At 42.3% G+C, this 20,085-nt stretch overlaps 1 long non-coding RNA gene across 2 annotated transcripts; it reads right to left on the reverse strand.

Moving 5' to 3' along the window:
* Positions 1-433: 433 nt before the first annotated feature.
* On the reverse strand, positions 434-3,819 carry LOC120041881. 2 transcript variants are annotated; one of them, XR_005475977.1, is made up of 3 exons: positions 3,417-3,819; positions 3,263-3,344; positions 434-484 (listed from the first exon to the last, which is right to left on the reverse strand). It is a non-coding gene; the product is annotated as an uncharacterized LOC120041881 (long non-coding RNA). The 2 variants fall into 2 exon arrangements; XR_005475978.1 differs by lacking the exon at positions 434-484 and adding an exon at positions 496-540.
* Positions 3,820-20,085: the final 16,266 nt, after the last annotated feature.

A 20,085-nucleotide genomic window follows, 5' to 3' on the forward strand; every position in this document is an offset into this window, starting at 1 on the left:
TATGGGTGATTTAAAATAGCCTGTTTTGTTTTTGCACAGACATCACACCCTTACCTAAACAGCACCCTCACCTGAGAAGTAGAAATCAAAGGGAGAGAAACTATGAATTGAATAACTGCAGTTGACATAGCTAAGTAAATGGAAGAATACTCCTATTGCAATGTGAATGGCTCTTTGGTTGTGCATAGTGTAGTCTATGGTGTTGCCAGGGAACAGCACCCTCTTTGAAGAAGTAGGAGGTGAAGATCTCCTGCACACGGATTGCCTCTCTTGCTGCGTTGTTGGACCCCATCCTTGAAACATCCTGCAGAGCAGCAGACTCCTCCTCTGGGACACGGCGGCGAGCTGCAGATCCCCTCCTGGTCCTCGTGTCCATCCTCATGAAGTTACGCAGGACACAGGTAGCCTTCACACACCTGAATTCCTCCAGAAAGCAGTCCCAGATGACCCTGGTCACCCAACCTTGCAGTGCCCTACACGGTAACTGTAGGCAATCGTTTTGAAGGAATCTCCAGTTACAAGGTACGCTTTATCTGTCATCTTCAGAAAAGTTTGATTATTTTAAGCACAAAGTCATACACAGTGTTTTGTTCATGAATAATGTTGTATATTTAGAGGTTACTCATAAGTGGATGGTATTGTTAAGATGCACTTGTAATTGTACTTTTTAGGATGATATCAACATTCTGAATTCAACATGTGGTTAAAAGCTAGCTAAGGTATTAGCAGGCTATTGTATGTGTGAACGATGGCTAGCTCCTCGAATGATCCTACTCCGCTAGCCAGCACCTCTCCTAAACAGGTGTTCACCGGACGTGCTACCTGTCCCAGACCTGCTGTTTTCAACTCTCTAGAGACAGCAGGAGCGGTAGAGATACTCTCAATGATCGGCTATGAAAAGCCAACTGACATTTACTTCTGAGGTGCTGACCTGTTGCACCCTCGACAACCACTGTGATTATTATTATTTGACCATGCTGGTAATTTTTGAACATTTGAACATCTTGGCCATGTTCTGTTATAATCTCCACCCGGCACAGCCAGAAGAGGACTGGCCACCCCTCATAGCCTGGTTCCTCTCTAGGTTTCTTCCTAGGTTTTGGCCTTTCCAGGGAGTTTTTCCTAGCCACCGTGCTTCTACACCTGCATTGCTTGCTGTTTGGGGTTTTAGGCAGGGTTTCTGTACAGTACTTTGAGATATCAGCTGATGTAAGAAGGGCTATATAAATAAATTTGATTCTACTCCGCTAGCCAGCACCTCTCCTAAACAGGTGTTCTACTCCGCTAGCCAGCACCTCTCCTAAACAGGTGTTCTACTCCGCTAGCCAGCACCTCTCCTAAACAGGTGTTCTACTCCGCTAGCCAGCACCTCTCCTAAACAGGTGTTCTACTCCGCTAGCCAGCACCTCTCCTAAACAGGTGTTCTACTCCGCTAGCCAGCACCTCTCCTAAACAGGTGTTCTACTCCGCTAGCCAGCACCTCTCCTAAACAGGTGTTCTACTCCGCTAGCCAGCACCTCTCCTAAACAGGTGTTCTACTCCGCTAGCCAGCACCTCTCCTAAACAGGTGTTCTACTCCGCTAGCCAGCACCTCTCCTAAACAGGTGTTCTACTCCGCTAGCCAGCACCTCTCCTAAACAGGTGTTCTACTCCGCTAGCCAGCACCTCTCCTAAACAGGTGTTCTACTCCGCTAGCCAGCACCTCTCCTAAACAGGTGTTCTACTCCGCTAGCCAGCACCTCTCCTAAACAGGTGTTCTACTCCGCTAGCCAGCACCTCTCCTAAACAGGTGTTCTACTCCGCTAGCCAGCACCTCTCCTAAACAGGTGTTCTACTCCGCTAGCCAGCACCTCTCCTAAACAGGTGTTCTACTCCGCTAGCCAGCACCTCTCCTAAACAGGTGTTCTACTCCGCTAGCCAGCACCTCTCCTAAACAGGTGTTCTACTCCGCTAGCCAGCACCTCTCCTAAACAGGTGTTCTACTCCGCTAGCCAGCACCTCTCCTAAACAGGTGTTCTACTCCGCTAGCCAGCACCTCTCCTAAACAGGTGTTCTACTCCGCTAGCCAGCACCTCTCCTAAACAGGTGTTCTACTCCGCTAGCCAGCACCTCTCCTAAACAGGTGTTCTACTCCGCTAGCCAGCACCTCTCCTAAACAGGTGTTCTACTCCGCTAGCCAGCACCTCTCCTAAACAGGTGTTCTACTCCGCTAGCCAGCACCTCTCCTAAACAGGTGTTCTACTCCGCTAGCCAGCACCTCTCCTAAACAGGTGTTCTACTCCGCTAGCCAGCACCTCTCCTAAACAGGTGTTCTACTCCGCTAGCCAGCACCTCTCCTAAACAGGTGTTCTACTCCGCTAGCCAGCACCTCTCCTAAACAGGTGTTCTACTCTGCTAGCCAGCACCTCTCCTAAACAGGTGTTCTACTCTGCCAGCCAGCACCTCTCCTAAACAGGTGTTCTACTCCGCCAGCCAGCACCTCTCCTAAACAGGTGTTCTACTCCGCTAGTCAGCACCTCTCCTAAACAGGTGTTCTACTCCGCTAGTCAGCACCTCTCCTAAACAGGTGTTCTACTCCGCTAGCCAGCACCTCTCCTAAACAGGTGCTCTACTCCGCTAGCAGCACCTCTCCTAAATAGGTGTTCTACTCCGCTAGCCAGCACCTCTCCTAAACAGGTGTTCTACTCCGCTAGCCAGCACCTCTCCTAAACAGGTGTTCTACTCCGCTAGCCAGCACCTCTCCTAAACAGGTGTTCTACTCCGCTAGCCAGCACCTCTCCTAAACAGGTGTTCTACTCCGCTAGCCAGCACCTCTCCTAAACAGGTGTTCTACTCCGCTAGCCAGCACCTCTCCTAAACAGGTGTTCTACTCCGCTAGCCAGCACCTCTCCTAAACAGGTGTTCTACTCCGCTAGCCAGCACCTCTCCTAAACAGGTGTTCTACTCCGCTAGCCAGCACCTCTCCTAAACAGGTGTTCTACTCTGCTAGCCAGCACCTCTCCTAAACAGGTGTTCTACTCCGCCAGCCAGCACCTCTCCTAAACAGGTGTTCTACTCCGCCAGCCAGCACCTCTCCTAAACAGGTGTTCTACTCCGCCAGCCAGCACCTCTCCTAAACAGGTGTTCTACTCCGCTAGCCAGCATCTCTCCTAAACAGGTGTTCTACTCCGCTAGCCAGCACCTCTCCTAAACAGGCGTTTCTTTCGCCTCTAGACTGGATGCATTGATCCATTGTTAACGTTCTGTTTAAGACTGTACTTACTGGTGTTAATCAGATCTTCAGTCTCCTCTTCTTCCTCCTCCTTCAATCCAAAAACTGGAACAAACAAAAACTTCAGCCATTCCTACAGAACAACATTAAAGTGTTAAACCCCTTTACTGCATATTGGTTCAACGACTGCAGAGACGGTACTTACTGGTTAAACAGATCTCCAACTCCTTCAATCCAAAAACTGCAACATCCTCCTCCTCTTTCACTCAGAACGTATCTTCTCTTCTTTCACAACAACGTTCAACCAAAGAGCTTCTTTCTCTGTCCAGCAGACCTCTTCTTCAGCAGGAGGAGAGTAGCTTAGTGAGCTCATGGTCGGGGATGTTAGCTAGCTAATTAGCATTAGCTTAGGGCTAGTCTAAATTAGATGACTAACAACGTAAATATTACATTAAATGGGGTAACTAGTAGATACGACAGAAGTGTGTTCAAAACACAATGGCAAATAGACACTGAAACGGTCTGAAGGGCTTCAATGTTTCTGCGATGTTGTCTAGCACGCTAACAAGGTGTTTTACTAACTGTTGTTGTTCTCGAAGAAGCGTCCCGTCCACTAGATTATACGTCACACTGGCAGCATCGACTGGGCTGCGTTCAGTACATACAAACGTAATACAACGTTCAATCGAACAAAAACGGTACTGTACTGAACGACCAGTTGGAACAAGGAGGAAGGGTTGGGTTGTGTGTTAAAAATGCACAGCTCCTTTTAAATACATCATCATTAATTAAAGTCACACCCTGGCACACCCAATGAACGGAGCAAACGTATCTCAAAGTCTGTTCAAGAACGTACAATAACGTTTTGGCAAACCCTGTCGTTCAGCACAAACCGTTCCACAACGTAGCAAACGGTCGGGCGACCTGAATGCATCGCTGAAAGACGCCAACAGAGACAAATATTAATGTGGCCTCTTTTTGTTGGCACTAACTCCGCCATGGTTCGTTGGACAAAGCCTATGATGAAATGAATCGGTTTTTTTTGTAGAGTTTTTGGATAAACACGGAAAATAAGGTCTGTGGTAAACACAGGTTTAGGAGATCGGATACGTTGTGTTCTATGAGACTATATAACGTCACTTTTTGTGAACTCTGAAGCATTTATGTAATGAAAACAAGCACATCAATCAAATCAAATGGTCTTTGTCATGTACACATATTTAGCGGATGTTATCGCAGGTGCAGCGAAATGCTTACGTTCATAGATCCAACAGTCAGTGCAGTAAAACGTAACAAAACAAAACACACAAAAACAAAATAAATGTTTAAAAATACATTGAACAATAATAAACGCAACATGCAACAATTTCAATTATTTTACTGAGTTACAGTTCATAGAAGGAAATGAGTCAATTAAAATACATTCATTAGGCCCTAATCTATGGATTTCACATGGCTGGGCAGGGGCGCAGCAATAGGTGGGCCTGGGGGAGCCAGGTCTAACCAATGAGAATTAGTTCTCCCACAAAAGGGCTTGATTACAGACAGAAATACTCCTCAGTTTCAACAGCTGTACGGGGGGCTGGTCTCAGACAATCCCGGAGATGAAGAAGCCGAATGTGGAGGTCCTGGGCTGGCGTGGTTACACATGGTCTGTGGTTGTGACGCCGGTTAGACGTACTGCCAAATTCTCTGAAATGACGTTGGAGGCGGCTTATGGTAGAGAAATTAACATTGAATTCTCTGGCAACAGCTCTAGTGGACATTTTTGTAGTCAGCATACCAATTGCACGCTCCCTCAACTTCTGTGGCATTGTGTTGTATGACAAAACTGCACATTTTAGAGTGGCCTTTTATTGTCCCCAGCACAAGGTGCACCTGTGTAGTGATCATGCTGTTTAATTAGCTTCTTGATATGCCACACCTGTCAGGTGGATGGATTATCTTGTTAAAGGAGAAATGCTCACTAACAGGGATATAAACAAATGTGTTCCCAACATTTGAGATAATTAAGCTTTTTGTGCGTATGGAAATATTCTGGGATCTTTAATTTCAACAGTTAACTCTTAAGGAGCCGCCCATTTTTTTCAATTTTTGCCTAACTGCCTGTAGCTCAGGACCTGAAGCAAGGATATACATATTATTGATACCTTTTGAAAGGAAACACTTTGAAGTTTATGGAAATGTGAAATTAATGTAGGAGAATATAACACAATAGATCTGGTAAATGATAATAAAAAGAAAAAAACAACAGTTTTTTGTATTTTTTTTATACCATCATCTTTGAAATGCAGAAGAAAGGCCATAATGTATTATTTTCAAGTTCATAACTGTGAAAACCTCAAACAATAGTGTGGTATTCTTTCACTGTAATAGCTACTGTAAATTGGACAGTGCAGTTAGATTAACAAGAATGTAAGCTTTCTGCCAATATCAAATATGTCTATGTCCTGGGAAATGTTCTTGTTACTTACAACTTCATGCTAATCGCATTAGCGCACATTATCTCAACTGTCCCGTGGGTGGGACACCGATCTGTAGAGATCCTTAAGAGGTTTAAATTAATGGGATGGCCATTTGACACATTACCCAGCTTGTCTTGGGGATGGCCAGTTGACACGTTACCCAGCTTGGCTTGGTGATGGCCATTTGATAGGTTACCCAGCTTGAAATAGGGATGGCCATTTGACATGTTACCCAGCTTGGTTTAGGGATGGCCATTTGACATGTTACCCAGCTTGGCTTAGGGATGGCCATTTGACAGGTTACCCAGCTTGGCTTGGGGATGGTGTAGGAGTTATTGTTACATATAGAGGCAGATATCACACTATTAAGCAATAGACAGGTGTACATTAGAATATAGGAGGAAACCAAATATTAGCAGACATGAGTGAGTGCATTTGCCATTCTGGTAAATACAGGAAACCAAAGATTAGCAGATGGCCAAAGCCATACGTGCTTTAAAGTGCATTTATGGAAAGAGCAGGACACCATTATGAAGATTAAATAGAGAGGAAAGGCCATAAGTGCCTAATTAGGGTAAAGGCCATAAGTGTTAGGGTAAGATAGACATATATTAATTTTAGGAGACAAGAGGGTCCTGCCACCATTATAATCTAATCAAGAGCGGATACAGGCGTTATTGGGCGTAAACAAGCAGGAAGTGTAACGGGTGTCCTCCTCCTCTTCGGATGATGCTTCATGACATCCGGCTCAATACTCAATCTAGCCCTGCCAGTGCGGGGAGGTGGAATAACCCGCACCGGGCTATGCACACGTACAGGAGACACCATGCGCTCTACTGCGTAACACGGTGTCTGCCCGTACTCTCGCTCTCCACGGTAAGTACAGGGAGTAGGCACAGGTCTCCTACCTGACTTCGCCACTCTCCCTCTTAGCCACCCCCCAAGAAATGTTTGGGGTTTACTCACAGGCTTCCTACCGCGTCGTCGTGCTGCCTCCATTCGCCGGTATCCCTCCTCGCATTGCGCCAGAGAATCCCAGGCGGGCTCCGGCACTCGCCCTGGGTTGATCGCCCACCTGTCGATCTCCTCCCACGTAGTGTAGCCCAGATCCTTCTCCTGCTTCCGAGCTAGCTCCTCGAAACGCCGCCTCTCTGCTTTCGCTGCCTCCAGCTCAGCTTTGGGGCGGCGATATTCTCCTGGTTGAGCCCAGGGTCCCTTTCCGTCCAATATTTCCTCCCAAGTCCACGAGTCCTGGTTCTTTGGCCGCTGCTGTTGGTTCCTCTCACGCTGCTTTATCCATGGTTGGTGGGTGATTCTGTAACGGGTGTCCTAAGGAGTAGGGATTGGACCAAAGCGCAGCGTGATAATTTGACATAATGCAGTTTATTAAAGAAAAGACGAAAACCCGAAAACACTTCAACAAACTACAAAATAACAAAACGACGTAGACAGACCTGAACATGGAACTTACATAAATACACAAAGAACTCACGAACAGGAACAGACTACATCAAACGAACGAACAAACCGAAACAGTCCCGTATGGTGCAACATACACAGACACGGAAGACAATCACCCACAAACAAACAGTGTGAACAGCCTACCTTTATATGGTTCTCAATCAGAGGAAACGTCAAACACCTGTCCCTGATTGAGAACCATATAAGGCTAATTACACCTGACCTAAACATAGAAACACAAAACATAGAATGCCCACCCCAACTCACGCCCTGACCAACTAAACACATACAAAATTAACAGAAAACAGGTCAGGAACGTGACAGGAAGCCTGAAATGAAGGATAATAGTGGCAGATGACCTAGGAGAAGTAATTTAATTAACCTGTCTGACTCTGGCGTTCCGCTAGCGGAACTCCTCCCACATTCCACTGAAAAGGCAGAGCGCGAAATTCAAAATATATTTTTTAGAAATATTTAACTTTCACACATTAACAAGTCCAATACAGCAAATGAAAGGTACACATCTTGTGAATCCAGCCAACATGTCCGATTTTTAAAATGTTTTACAGCGAAAACAGCACGTATATTTATGTTAGCTCACCACCAAATACAAAAAAGCACTAACATTTTTCACAGCACAGGTAGCATGCACAAAGCCAACCTAACTAACCAAGAACCAACCAAACTAACCAACAAACAACTTCATCAGATGACAGTCTTATAACATGTTATTCAATAAATCTATGTTTTGTTCGAAAAATTTGCATATTTCAGGTATAAATCATAGTTTACATTGCAGCTACAATCAGAAATTGCACCGAAAGCAGCCATAATAATTACAGACACCAACGTCAAATACCTAAATACTCATCATAAAACATTTCTGAAAAATACATGGTGTACAGCAAATGAAAGACAGGCATCTTGTGATTCCAGCCAATATTTCCAATTTCTTAAGTGTTTTACAGCGAAAACACAATATAGCGTTATATTAGCTTACCACAATAGCCAGAAACACAAGCCATTCCCCAGTAGTAAAAGTTAGCGATCGTGACAAACCAGCAAAAGATATATAATTTTTGACTAACCTTGATAAGCTTCATCAGATGACAGTCCTATAACATCAGGTTATACATACACTTATGTTTTGTTCGAAAATGTGCATATTTAGAGCTGAAATCAGTGGTTATACATTGTGCTAACATAGCATCTTTTTCCCACAACGTCCGGATATTTTTCTGACACTTTTTCTGACACACATATTCTGACCAAATGACTATTCATAAACATAACTAAAAAATACATGTTGTATAGGAAATGATAGATACACTAGTTCTTAATGCAATCGCCGTGTTAGAATTCTAAAAATAACTTCATTACAACATCCAGCTTAGTTATAGCGAGAGAGTACCCAAAAGCTGGGCGCAAACGACTAGCACAACATGTTCGACAGATATATGAAATAGCATCATAAAATGGGTCCTACTTTTGCTGATCTTTCATCAGAATGTTGTACAAGGGGTCCTTTGTCGGGAACAATCGTTGTTTGGATTTAGAACGGCCTTTTTCCCTCTCGATTTAGCAAGCACACTTGCCAAGTGGCGCAAATCTCTCCATGTCAACAAACGGAAGCGAACGGAACACGGCAAAACTCCCGAAAAAATTTCAATAATCTGATTAAACTATATTGAAAAAACATACTTTACAATGATATTGTCACATGTATCAAATAAAATCAAAGCCGGAGATATTAGTCGTCCATAACGGCAGCTTATCAGAAGGCAAATCCAGGTCCCTCCTCGCGCTCTCCAGAAAACAGGAAACTGGTGACACGTCATGCCAAGAGCTATGATTCGAGTCCAGATCAAGTTACACACTCCATTTCTTCTCTCACTCCTTGTCGACATCTAGTGGAAGACGTATGAAGTGCATTTAAACTAATAAATAACAAGGACTTTAACCCTTTCATGCGTGAGTTCCAAATATTTCTAACAGTCGCCCCAGCGTGAGTTTTTTTATGCACGTGATGTTAGAACGTTCTCTCCATTCAAGAATGTGATTGTTATGTAACAGTACATTTAATCTGCGCTGCCCTCAAACCAAAGCACGCAGCCTGTTTTATTTGTCAATTTTAAATTATTTTCTAACAAGTTTTTTATTTTCTTATAACAGTTTGAAATGAGGTGTGTTCCACCTCATTCATTCACATAAAAGTAGTCATTTTTACTTTTGCGGACCAATTAATTTTTTTGACATTTCTGACCCGGACAAAATTCCCCAAACACTTCTCAATTGTTTGTGCAGGACATTTACTCATCTGCCGTCCTGCATACACGTGTTCATATTTTCCACCTGTCGCCTGCATCGAAATCAAAGTTGTTTTTGTTACCAATAATACCTTTGGAAATGTGTGCGTTTCTATCAAAGTGCCTTAATACGTTATAATAGTTTCTGCATGTCGTGTTATGTCGTTTCTACTGTAACGTCATGTTTTTGTGTATATTCCTTATAACCGCGGACACGCGATGTAACGTTACTCATTTCATAACATTTATGGTGTTATACTCAATGCTTAGGTATCTAGCTACATTCTCCTATTAGCTCTGGAAAACAATGCTAATTGCGTCAGGGAAGTATTAGCATGTGTTGTATTTCGAAGCTACCCTGGCCTTATGACTCCCAAGTGGCACAGCGTCTCAGTGCTAGAAGCGTCACTACAGAGACCCATCTTCAAATCAAGACTGCATTTCTATCAAAGTAAGTGCCTAATTACGTTATTGTGTCGTGTTATACCGTTTCTACCTTAGCTCACTGTGTGAATGGAGCATAATATATTTGTGTATATTCCTTATAACCGCGGACACGCTAGGTAACGTTACTCATGTTACTCACCTTTTATGGTGTTATATTCAATCGTGCTTATGTAGCTAGTTACATTATTCTATTAGTTCTGTAAAACAATGCTAAATGCGTCAGAAGTATTGGCATGTTGTATTTTGACGCTACCCTGGAAAAATATCTTATACCACTTGGTCGTTTTCTGAGTGCATTCCACAAAGCTGTTTATCATGTCAGCCTTATCCACTGCCCCCATTTTGAGGTAATAGTCAAGCACGCAGTCTGGTTTGATGGTTCTCTGTCTGGTTTGTTTCTCTCTCCCGTCAGGTGGTCCACCTTCCCTGTGGCCGACATGGTTGCTGTATGGACAGTGGAGAGGACATGGACGTTTGTTTCTCTCTCCCGTCAGGTGGTCCACCTTCCCTGTGGCCGACATGGTTGCTGTATGGACAGTGGAGAGGACATGGACGTCTCGTTTGTCATGCCACTTTATTGCCAGCTGTTAACATTTCTTATTTTGTATAACGGGTCATTTAGGATGGTAGTAGCATTGATGAAATGCAGTCATAGCAGCAGAACTAGAAAGCAGTCTTTACTGTCACCAGGAATGTATACATTTCACTAATTGTGGTTGTCCCCCACTCCTGGCTCTCTCTTCTCCTGTAGCTCCAAGGCATAGCGATTGGTCTCTACTATGTCTCCCACCAGCTCCTCTGTCAGAAACAACTTGAAGCACTCTGCCTCAGTTGGAAATGGCAAGGGGCGTTGCACTCCAGACTGGGACTCGCCAAAGCAAACAGCAGGGCCAGGAGGGGTGAAATGACTGGTGGCCTTCCAGCTACCACAGAACTCCTGTACTTCATCCACTGTTGGTATGCCTCCATCACCACCAGCATCTTCAAAGGGACCTGGGACTTCGTCAGTGGACAAGGGAAATTCAGATTCAGGGTTCTCAATGGCTACAAGGTTGGGGGGCAGCTCCTCACTCACTGTCAGAATCTGATTCCTGACTTTCATACTCTGACTCATTGTCAGAATTTTAAAAAAATCTCCAGAATTTCCACATTTGTTTGTTGGCTCCTTTTGAAAGACATTGCTAATGCTTCAGCTTAGCTCACTAGCTACATACATAAACAACAACACTGAATGGTTTACAGTGAGCGGGTACGTGGTTGACTGCCGGCACGCGCCACTTGTATCAATAAATCACTATCAGAAAATGTTTTGTGTGGCAATTATTTGTGTATTTACGGTTTTATTCACATGTTTTCAAATCTAGGTGACAAATCATGCATTCCGATTCTTGCACAGATTGTAATGGGCACATATTATGTGTGTAAAATACTTTTTTGAAGGTTGTACTGATTATGATGAGCTAAGCTAATTCCAGCTGTGTAGCCATGTTTGTTGACATTCAATGCATTCTGGGTTCACGTAATCGTCTGTTTGACCAAAGATGTTATAACAAAATGAGGTGAGTAAGAGTTCACTCATTTTTTGAGGACTTCCGGAAATGAATGGTGGGATGTGAACGACGGTAGATGACACACCCCTTCAACATGCATACTATAAACAGACCAAATTCATCTCGTCTTCTCTTATTGTCTTCGGTTTCTGTGAGGAAAAAATGCATGGGTGCGCGCTGAAACTAATCGTCGGATTACTTTCGATTTCTAAAAAGTGCTTTACCTAATTATTTCGATCAATGGTGAGCTCACCCGTGATGTGATTAATTATACATAGTAATTGCTATTAGCTAATTCATATTGTAGTTTGTCAGCCGAGAGTTAGAAAATATGACTGCGTGTGTTGGGTCAATCTTTCCTCAGTTAGCGCTAGGACAAATGTAGCCTACATTTTTGCGGTTAGGATGATTGTGTTATGCTATATATACTTCTGTGAATATCTGAACATTGCATCCCAAAATAAACTGCTCACATTCTGGACATAACTTTGTAAGGACTGTGTTTGTGTAAATAGTTTCTGAAAAAAGTGTGGCCAACTCAAACGCTGATTGTTGCGTCATTCGAAACTGGCCGTTCTAAACGAGCGTTCTAAATGAGTGTTCTAATCACACGGGTGTGATCGTACGCTTCAGGGACCACTGTAGAACGATCACACCCGTTTGATGGTACGTGTGAAAGGGTTAATAGGCAGCCCCTAGAAGAGAGCATCGATTTCAGATTTTCCACTTCCTGTCAGGAAGTTTGCTGCAAAATGAGTTCTGTTTTACTCACAGATATAATTCAAACGGTTTTAGAATCTAGAGAGTGTTTTCTATCCAATAGTAATAATAATATGCATATTGTACGAGCAAGAATTGAGTACGAGGCCGTTTAAATTGGGCAAGATTTTCCCCCAAAGTGAAAACAGCGCCCTCTGTCCTCAACAGGTTTTAAAGTATGTAATGATCTCGTGTGTGTGTGTGTATAAAGACAGAGCCAGTGCTCTGGGAAGGTGTGTGATCCGCGGATCATCCCGGCTTGTGATACATTGTATTAAAAAGTCTATATTGATTTCACAAGTTCTTGTAAGTGTTATATTTTGAACCGATTATCCACGACAATGGCCATTTGACATGTTACCCAGCTTGGCTTAGGGATGGCCATTTGACACGTTACCCAGCTTGGCTTAGGGATGGCCATTTGACACGTTACCCAGCATGGCTTGGGGATGGCCATTTGACACGTTACCCAGCTTGGCTTGGGGATGGCCATTTGACACGTTAAGTATTCAGACCCCTAGGGCCCAATGGAACTACTGCAGCCAGTAAATCCCCTGGAAGTCCTAGGAACAAATGGAACTAGTTACTGCAGCCAGTAAATCCCCTGGGAAGTCCTAGGGCCCGATGGAACTAGTTACTGCAGCCAGTAAATCCCCTGGGAAGTCCTAGGGCCCAATGGAACTAGTTACTGCAGCCAGTAAATCCCCTGGGAAGTCCTAGGAACCGATGGAACTAGTTACTGCAGCCAGTAAATCATCTGGGAAGTGCTAGGGCCCGATGGAACTAGTTACTGCAGCCAGTAAATCCACTGGGAAGTCCTAGGACCCGATGGAACTAGTTACTGCAGCCAGTAAATCCCCTGGAAAGTCCTAGGGCCCAATGGAACTAGTTACTGCAGCCAGTAAATCCACTGGGAAGTCCTAGGACCCAATTGAACAAGTTACTGCAGCCAGTAAATCCTCTGGGAAGTCCTAGGGCCCGATGGAACTAGTTACTGCAGCCAGTAAATCCCCTGGGAAGTCCTAGGACCCGATAGAACTAGTTACTGCAGCCAGTAAATCCCCTGGGAAGTCCTAGGAACCGATGGAACTAGTTACTGCAGCCAGTAAATCCCCTGGGAAGTCCTAGGGCCCAATGGAACTAGTTATTGCAGCCAGTAAATCCCCTGGGAAGTCCTAGGAACCGATGGAACTAGTTACTGCAGCCAGTAAATCATCTGGGAAGTGCTAGGGCCCGATGGAACTAGTTACTGCAGCCAGTAAATCCACTGGGAAGTCCTAGGACCCGATGGAACTAGTTACTGCAGCCAGTAAATCCCCTGGGAAGTCCTAGGACCCGATGGACCTAGTTACTGTGGGAGTGAATGAGACACATAAGCAACACATAGATGTATAGGATAGCTGAACACTAAAAATAGACCACATGAAGAAAGGGTGACACATAGGCGCCCAGGACAACTGGACACACTAATGATAGAAGAGACACATAGTCTGCGGATCCTAATAAGGGCAAACATACCAAGGCATACACTGAGCTAAATACAGGGCCAAGACATAGGCCTATAGGATAGAGAGTCATATATTATTTTTAGGACAAGCAAGGGTCTTGCCACCATTATAATCTAACTGAAAGCAGATATGGGCGTTATTGGGCGTGAACAAGCAGGGAGCCTGAACTAAAAAGATAATGGTGGCAGGAAGAATTAGGGGAAGTATGTTTATTTGCATATGGGTTGGACCCATATGCTATATGTGTATAAATACAGGAGCCGGGGCTCTGGGAAGCGGGGTGTGTTCCGCGGACCATTCCGGCTTGCTGTACTTTGTATTAAAAAGCCTATTTGATTTCACAAGTTCTTGTAAGCGTTATATTTGAACCGATTTTCCACGACATAACTTGGCGAGCTTAGCCAGGAGGGAAAGGGACTGCGGAATGGCGTTCAGGGCTGGTGATAGTTTCTTTGGACAATCTTGCAAACAATATGGCCACAACTATAAAAAGGTAAGCCTGTTCTTACATAGTTGAAATGTTTGTATGGATTGCTTCAGAGATCCTGTCTCAGCGAGAGGGGCGCCACGTAAGTCTCTCTTTCAAATTTCCTAAAAAGAAACCAGTAAATACTAAAGAACTTTTGAATTCAATGAATTTGCATGTATGTGTAATTTGGGGAATTGTATAGCAAATATAGATGTACACGCATGTCTAGTGACTGAGTGAACGGGAGCTGTGAACTTCGCTTGTGTCGGGTGTTTGGGCGGAGGGGGCGGGCATTTGCTCTGGTCGGACTGCTTGAACGGACCCACGTGTCTGGTTTGATTGGGGGAGTTGTTCCGTCTGATTCTGCTTGGCCGGGCTCGACCGTTTCGGGATCTGTTTTGAGATGTGCGTAAACACACCTCAATCAACCTGAGCGAGCGACCCGTGTCGGGTGTGTGATTCGGACTGCCCCTCTCGTTGGGCCATTCATGTTGGGGGCTTTGTGTGGGCTGACTAGTGCGACTGTTCGTACCCTCTGGCTGAGCGGCTGGGCTCAGGCGCAGGGCTACAGCTGCCTGCTTATACGGTTAAAACATAAATAAGTAGTTAAATAAATATTCATGGATACCGCTCCTAAGAGGGGGACTGAACGGGTGAATATTTAGTAAATAAATATTCATGGATACCGCTCCAAAGAGGGGGACTGAACGGGTGAATATTTAGGACGCAGGAAGAACGTTGGCCCGATTGTGCGGCGTTCAACTGCAAAAGCAGCTTATACGGTTAAAACATAAATAAGTAGTTAAATAAATATTAATGGATACCGCTCCTAAGAGGGGGACTGAACGGGTGAATATTTAGTAAATAAATATTCATGGCTACCGCTCCAAAGAGGGGGACTGAACGGGTGAATATTTAGAAACGCAGGAAGAACGCTGGCCTGATTGTGCGGCGTTCAACTGCAAAAGAAATCCTACGAATAAGAAACGCTCCGTCTAGCTAAACGGGGGGTTTGTAAATCGGTAGGTCACGCCACGATATTGCTCTAATATGGAATAGAGATCAGTATTGGGTGGGGGAATAGGATATGAAGACAGGCTGGCCCGATTAGGTAGTAGTCTCGTCATATCGTAAAAATCCCATAAGTATAATTCCGGTTTATGTTGAGGAAGTGAATTAAATTAGTAGGAATAACTCTGGGTCGTTTTTAGGTAAAAACGAAGGGTATGCGATGAATAAATGAATGACAATTCTTTGTGATGAATGAGCAGATTAGGAAAATAGTGTGTGTGTGTGTGTCTGTGACCAACTGCTGGTAGGAAGAGGAATGCGCAAGCCTCTCTGACAGTTAACTGAGTGTAATTTGAGAAGGAGAGTGCATTTAACTCTCACAGGGAAGAGGAACAAAATCGAAAAATATTGGGCAAAATAAGTTATAAATAACGATAAAAATTGACGTGATAATGTGTTAAAAGAGCATTGTAAAAATACAATAGGTGTTAAAGGGGTATTAAACTGAGGCACGAATAGTATATAAAAGGAAAGAACGTTTAAAATAAACTGAAATTATACTATAAGGTTAAAATAAATATTATACTATGAGGTTAAAATAAATCTAGGCTGTCTAGAATGACAAAAAATACACTAGAAACAGCAAGAGAGCAGGCGATCTGTACCCACAGAGACTGCGGTCTAAAAATAGCCTGAATGACAGAGACCAGAATATGAGAGGTTTGTTTCACTAAAACCGTGAATCAGGAATTAAACAGTAAAATGGGCAAGTTAGTGAAGTGAATGGATAGGGATGTCTGTGGAGGGAGGAACACAGTGATATTTGAAGTACTGTACTAGAGTGGGACATTGAGTCATCTGTAGTATTCAGAAATAATGTCTGTACTATATAGAGTAGGCTTTGATAGGAGAAATTAAGTGATGTGACAAATGAATTATAATCTGGGAAAGGGGATTAGCTCTACCTTGGAAAAATAGTAAATAAAAGGTGTATAATACATAGGAGTATTTAGGAAAAATAAATAAATAAATAGTGGCATGAAAACAAAAGGACTGTTTCTCCCTAGCATAGAGAGATGAGGATTTAAAAAAGCCATGGAGTCACTGAAAGAAGCGCACATTAGTTCTACCGAATTCGGATTGAATATGAAAAAACTGGATAATGGAGGACGCTATTACCCGGTAAACAGGATAAATAGAATAAGGGAGGCACAGTCGCATGGGACCAAAATGTGAAGCTCGATTTGCAGGCGTTCTGATGTCAACATTCTATCATCAGAAAATACATTACGATGAAGTACAAATGTGGTTCCTCTCGTCCTCGCAGACGTGCTGGTGATTAGCAGAACTATTGACAATATTTAAGAACCAATAAGAAAATAGCTCCCTGTTTTGGATATGGGTATATCGGGTATGGGGAAAATTAGTGTAAGGTGACACTAGAACTTAGTGCAATAGCAGGAAATGCCGCTATACGAGAGTTTGTATCCTTGTCAAAATAACAAACAACTAATTGGTTTGAGGTTAGTAGGTATGGAATTTTCACTTGGCGGTGTATAGTCTCTAATTGATCAATGAGTGGTTCATAGAGATTACAGTTTATATGTGAGGAAAAAAGTATTAGATCATGTTTTTACCTAACTTCTAGTAGAGTACCGATGGAATTTTAATTGTTAGACATTCTATACCGCCATTCTCTGGAACTGTTAAGACGCTTATAGAATAAAATCTATGTATAAGTAATACTATTGGTTTGCTGATTTAAAGGTAACATTGTGAATATTAACGATATGTACACTTTCTTTTCCAGAAAAAAAAGGGTTTTAATCTTCTCTGGTCAAAATGTCATTGGAGACTGCATTACTGTGGAAAGCAGTTAGTTAAAGTCAGCCGCTTTAAAAATAAAAATATCTGGATAAGGCTAAAAAATGGAGTTCTGGATAAGTGAGTCCAGTCCCTTTGTGTTATTGGCCTATGGTTCACTAGTAAGTACACCATGTACTGGGAATGAATATGCATTAGCAGATTTATTGGAAGGGTTTTTTCCAATTCAGTTTCAAATTGGGTATGCAGAAGGATGGAAATGTTTTTTGAAAAATGTATTTAAGTTGTTTCTAAAGAAAGGGGAGTGGAAACATTTTAATGGTGTCAAAATGCCCTGAATCCTAAGAATTTCCTGTGAAAGACTGATCACCTTCACTAGAAATTGTTGGAACTGGGATTTAATTATAAAATAATTAAGAAACACCAGACTCTATTCAAAGTTTATAATTACTTTGAAAATCTATTATGTCCCTGGGAAAATTATGAAGAGTTGTACCCTTAAATTGAATAAGTTATTCAAATAGGTTTATTTTTATTTTGATATAACATGGGTTCATAGGTAAAATTATCAGTTCCCTGGGGTTATGGTCTTTGGGTAAATACACAAATGTGCTTTGTTCATTCTGCATATAAAAAGTGATGAAAGTTACTCCAAAGGGTTTATTGGAGTGTGGGTCTCTGTGAGGGTTATGTTGATAAATACATCATCTGTAATTCGTCTGAGAGATCACCAGTAGAATAAGGGAGTTATCATGGAAGGTGACGTCAGAATGCTTTAAGGCATGGGAGAGAATATCACCACAAGTGGGTGTGGAGCTCAAACCCACCCTAACCGACTGAATAGTGAGGGACAACTGTGTTATGACCTGTGAACTGTATCTAAAAATAGACATGCTGAAATTATATTTGCTGGGAGAATAATGACTTAAAGGAATTGGGGTACTGACCTTTTATTACCAGGCCACTCATGAGAGAAAAACTGAGACAAAAGGGCTATTGGGAAAATAGATAATACTGGTAATAAAAGTGTTTAGTATAAATGTTAATTATTAAAGGGATGATGTGTATTGAATAGATAAGGTCAAATTTGAGTTAAAGTAAACATTAAGGACTGTTATCCTGAATATTGGGTTGGAAAATGTATTTAAAAAAGAACTGTTTAGTTATTTGGATATAAAACTGTTTAAATTTAATAGGCCTAGGGAAGCTCTGGAAACTAATCCTGAGACAAGGTGGTTGACAATTTACAGAATATTAGATTAAAGGTTTTTTGTTTCTTTTGTTTTATAATGTCATTGTAATTGTAATGATAAAATGTAATAATATAATTGAATAAAAAGGTAGTCTGTTGTGCGATGATACCCAAGGATGAAGAAGAAAGAGACCAACAATAACATTGGCATAGAATGAAACGGATGGACGTTTTCCCCAGGTTTAATTACATTACAAATAGTGGTAATATTGCAAATGTGCAATTATTATAATTTATTTTTCGCTTTTTCTCGTTTGGTCAATTTATTTTTGTTTTGAGGAACATAAGGTTGTGTATATGTTCCTAAGGAGGGAATGATATAAAATTGATTAAAATTTATTTGAGAATGTTTTAAGTATGTATCAAACAATGGCTGTTATGGGTTAGAAAAACTGTGACTACATTGGGGATATGAAGGGGCTCATAAATGAAGGTAATGGTAGTGAAGGGGTGTTATTTCTAGAAACTATGTATAAAAATAGAGATAATTCACAGAAAAGGAAAGACAGCTGGCTGTGTAAAATATAGGGACAATTCTAAAGTAAATAGAACAATTCACATACCTAAAGTATGGTAAAAATAATAAGTGGTGGCATTTTGAACACTAGAGCAAAAGTTTAAGAAACTTATGACTTAGTTTTGTTAGGATTGGATATTCTTCCAACTGGAAGACACTTGACTGATTACATGTTATTTTACAGCAGTTGCTGTAGGGACCATCATTTGACTATCATTATGAATATTTCTGTGGCAGGAGGCCAGGTATTGAGGCAGAATGTTTACATAGGGCTGTTATTTAAAAATTAAGATTTAGTGATCTTGCTATAAGAAGAAAGTCTGTTGTCAGGAAATAACCCATGTGTTAGTGTGTATGTCCTCAGGAAAAAAACAGCCAGAAATGGAAGGGCTTGGGCTGCATTCTGGAGACTGAGTGTACATCAAGATACACCAGGCTGGTGGTATACTTCTTACAACACTGCAGTGGTAAAGATCTTCATGTCTCTCTTTGGTGGGTGCATAAGTCTCACGAGAAGTGAGGTCCAGCTGAATAATGGGTGAGCTTGAAAACACCATGACAGAGGACGTGGAATCAGAGAGAGAGAGAGAGAGACTAGATTCCACTATAGACATACTGGGTTGAGTTTGGGGGCTACTTGTTTCATTTTTTAATGCATCATGTGAAAAAGAATAGATGATAGGATATTATACTCTAAACAAACATGTTAAAGGAATTGATGTGAAAGCATATACAGTGTTGAATTATGTCAAGAAGAGATAATGTTGATTAAGGTTATGCACATGATTATCAGTTGAAATGGAGCAGATGGGAAACTAAGTAAAAAATGACATGATTTGGGAACACCTCTCAGAACTTGGGGCCAAAAGGGGAAGACTGGGTGGAAGCATGAGGAAGCTTTTTAGGGCTTTTATTTTTGTGGAGTCCAGCAGAAAAGTATCCTGGAGGCATAGAGTCAGGTGAAGAGAGAGTGGGAATTGTCATGGTCTCAGATTTCAGTTTTCATGAATATATTTATGCATAACACATAACATTGTCAATGCTGTTATGTTTTGTCTGTTGTTTTCCAAGTCTTATGTTTAGGAAACCAGAAGGAGAGGGGTTCGCCAGCTTCAGCTGGAATGTCAGTTTGTTGTGTGATGAGTGATGGAAGTAAGAGGATGTATGGTGCAATCATAGAACAGAGGCCATAAGTCTCTAAGTCTGAATGCCTCACAGAAAGAAGGCAGAAACCTGAACCAGGACGAGAGGTTCCGCGTCTGATGATCCAAGGGGACCAGAAGGACCTCTCCCAGTGATACCAGG

This window comes from Salvelinus namaycush, unplaced genomic scaffold, assembly GCF_016432855.1.
Source record: "Salvelinus namaycush isolate Seneca unplaced genomic scaffold, SaNama_1.0 Scaffold57, whole genome shotgun sequence".
NCBI lineage: Eukaryota > Metazoa > Chordata > Actinopteri > Salmoniformes > Salmonidae > Salvelinus > Salvelinus namaycush.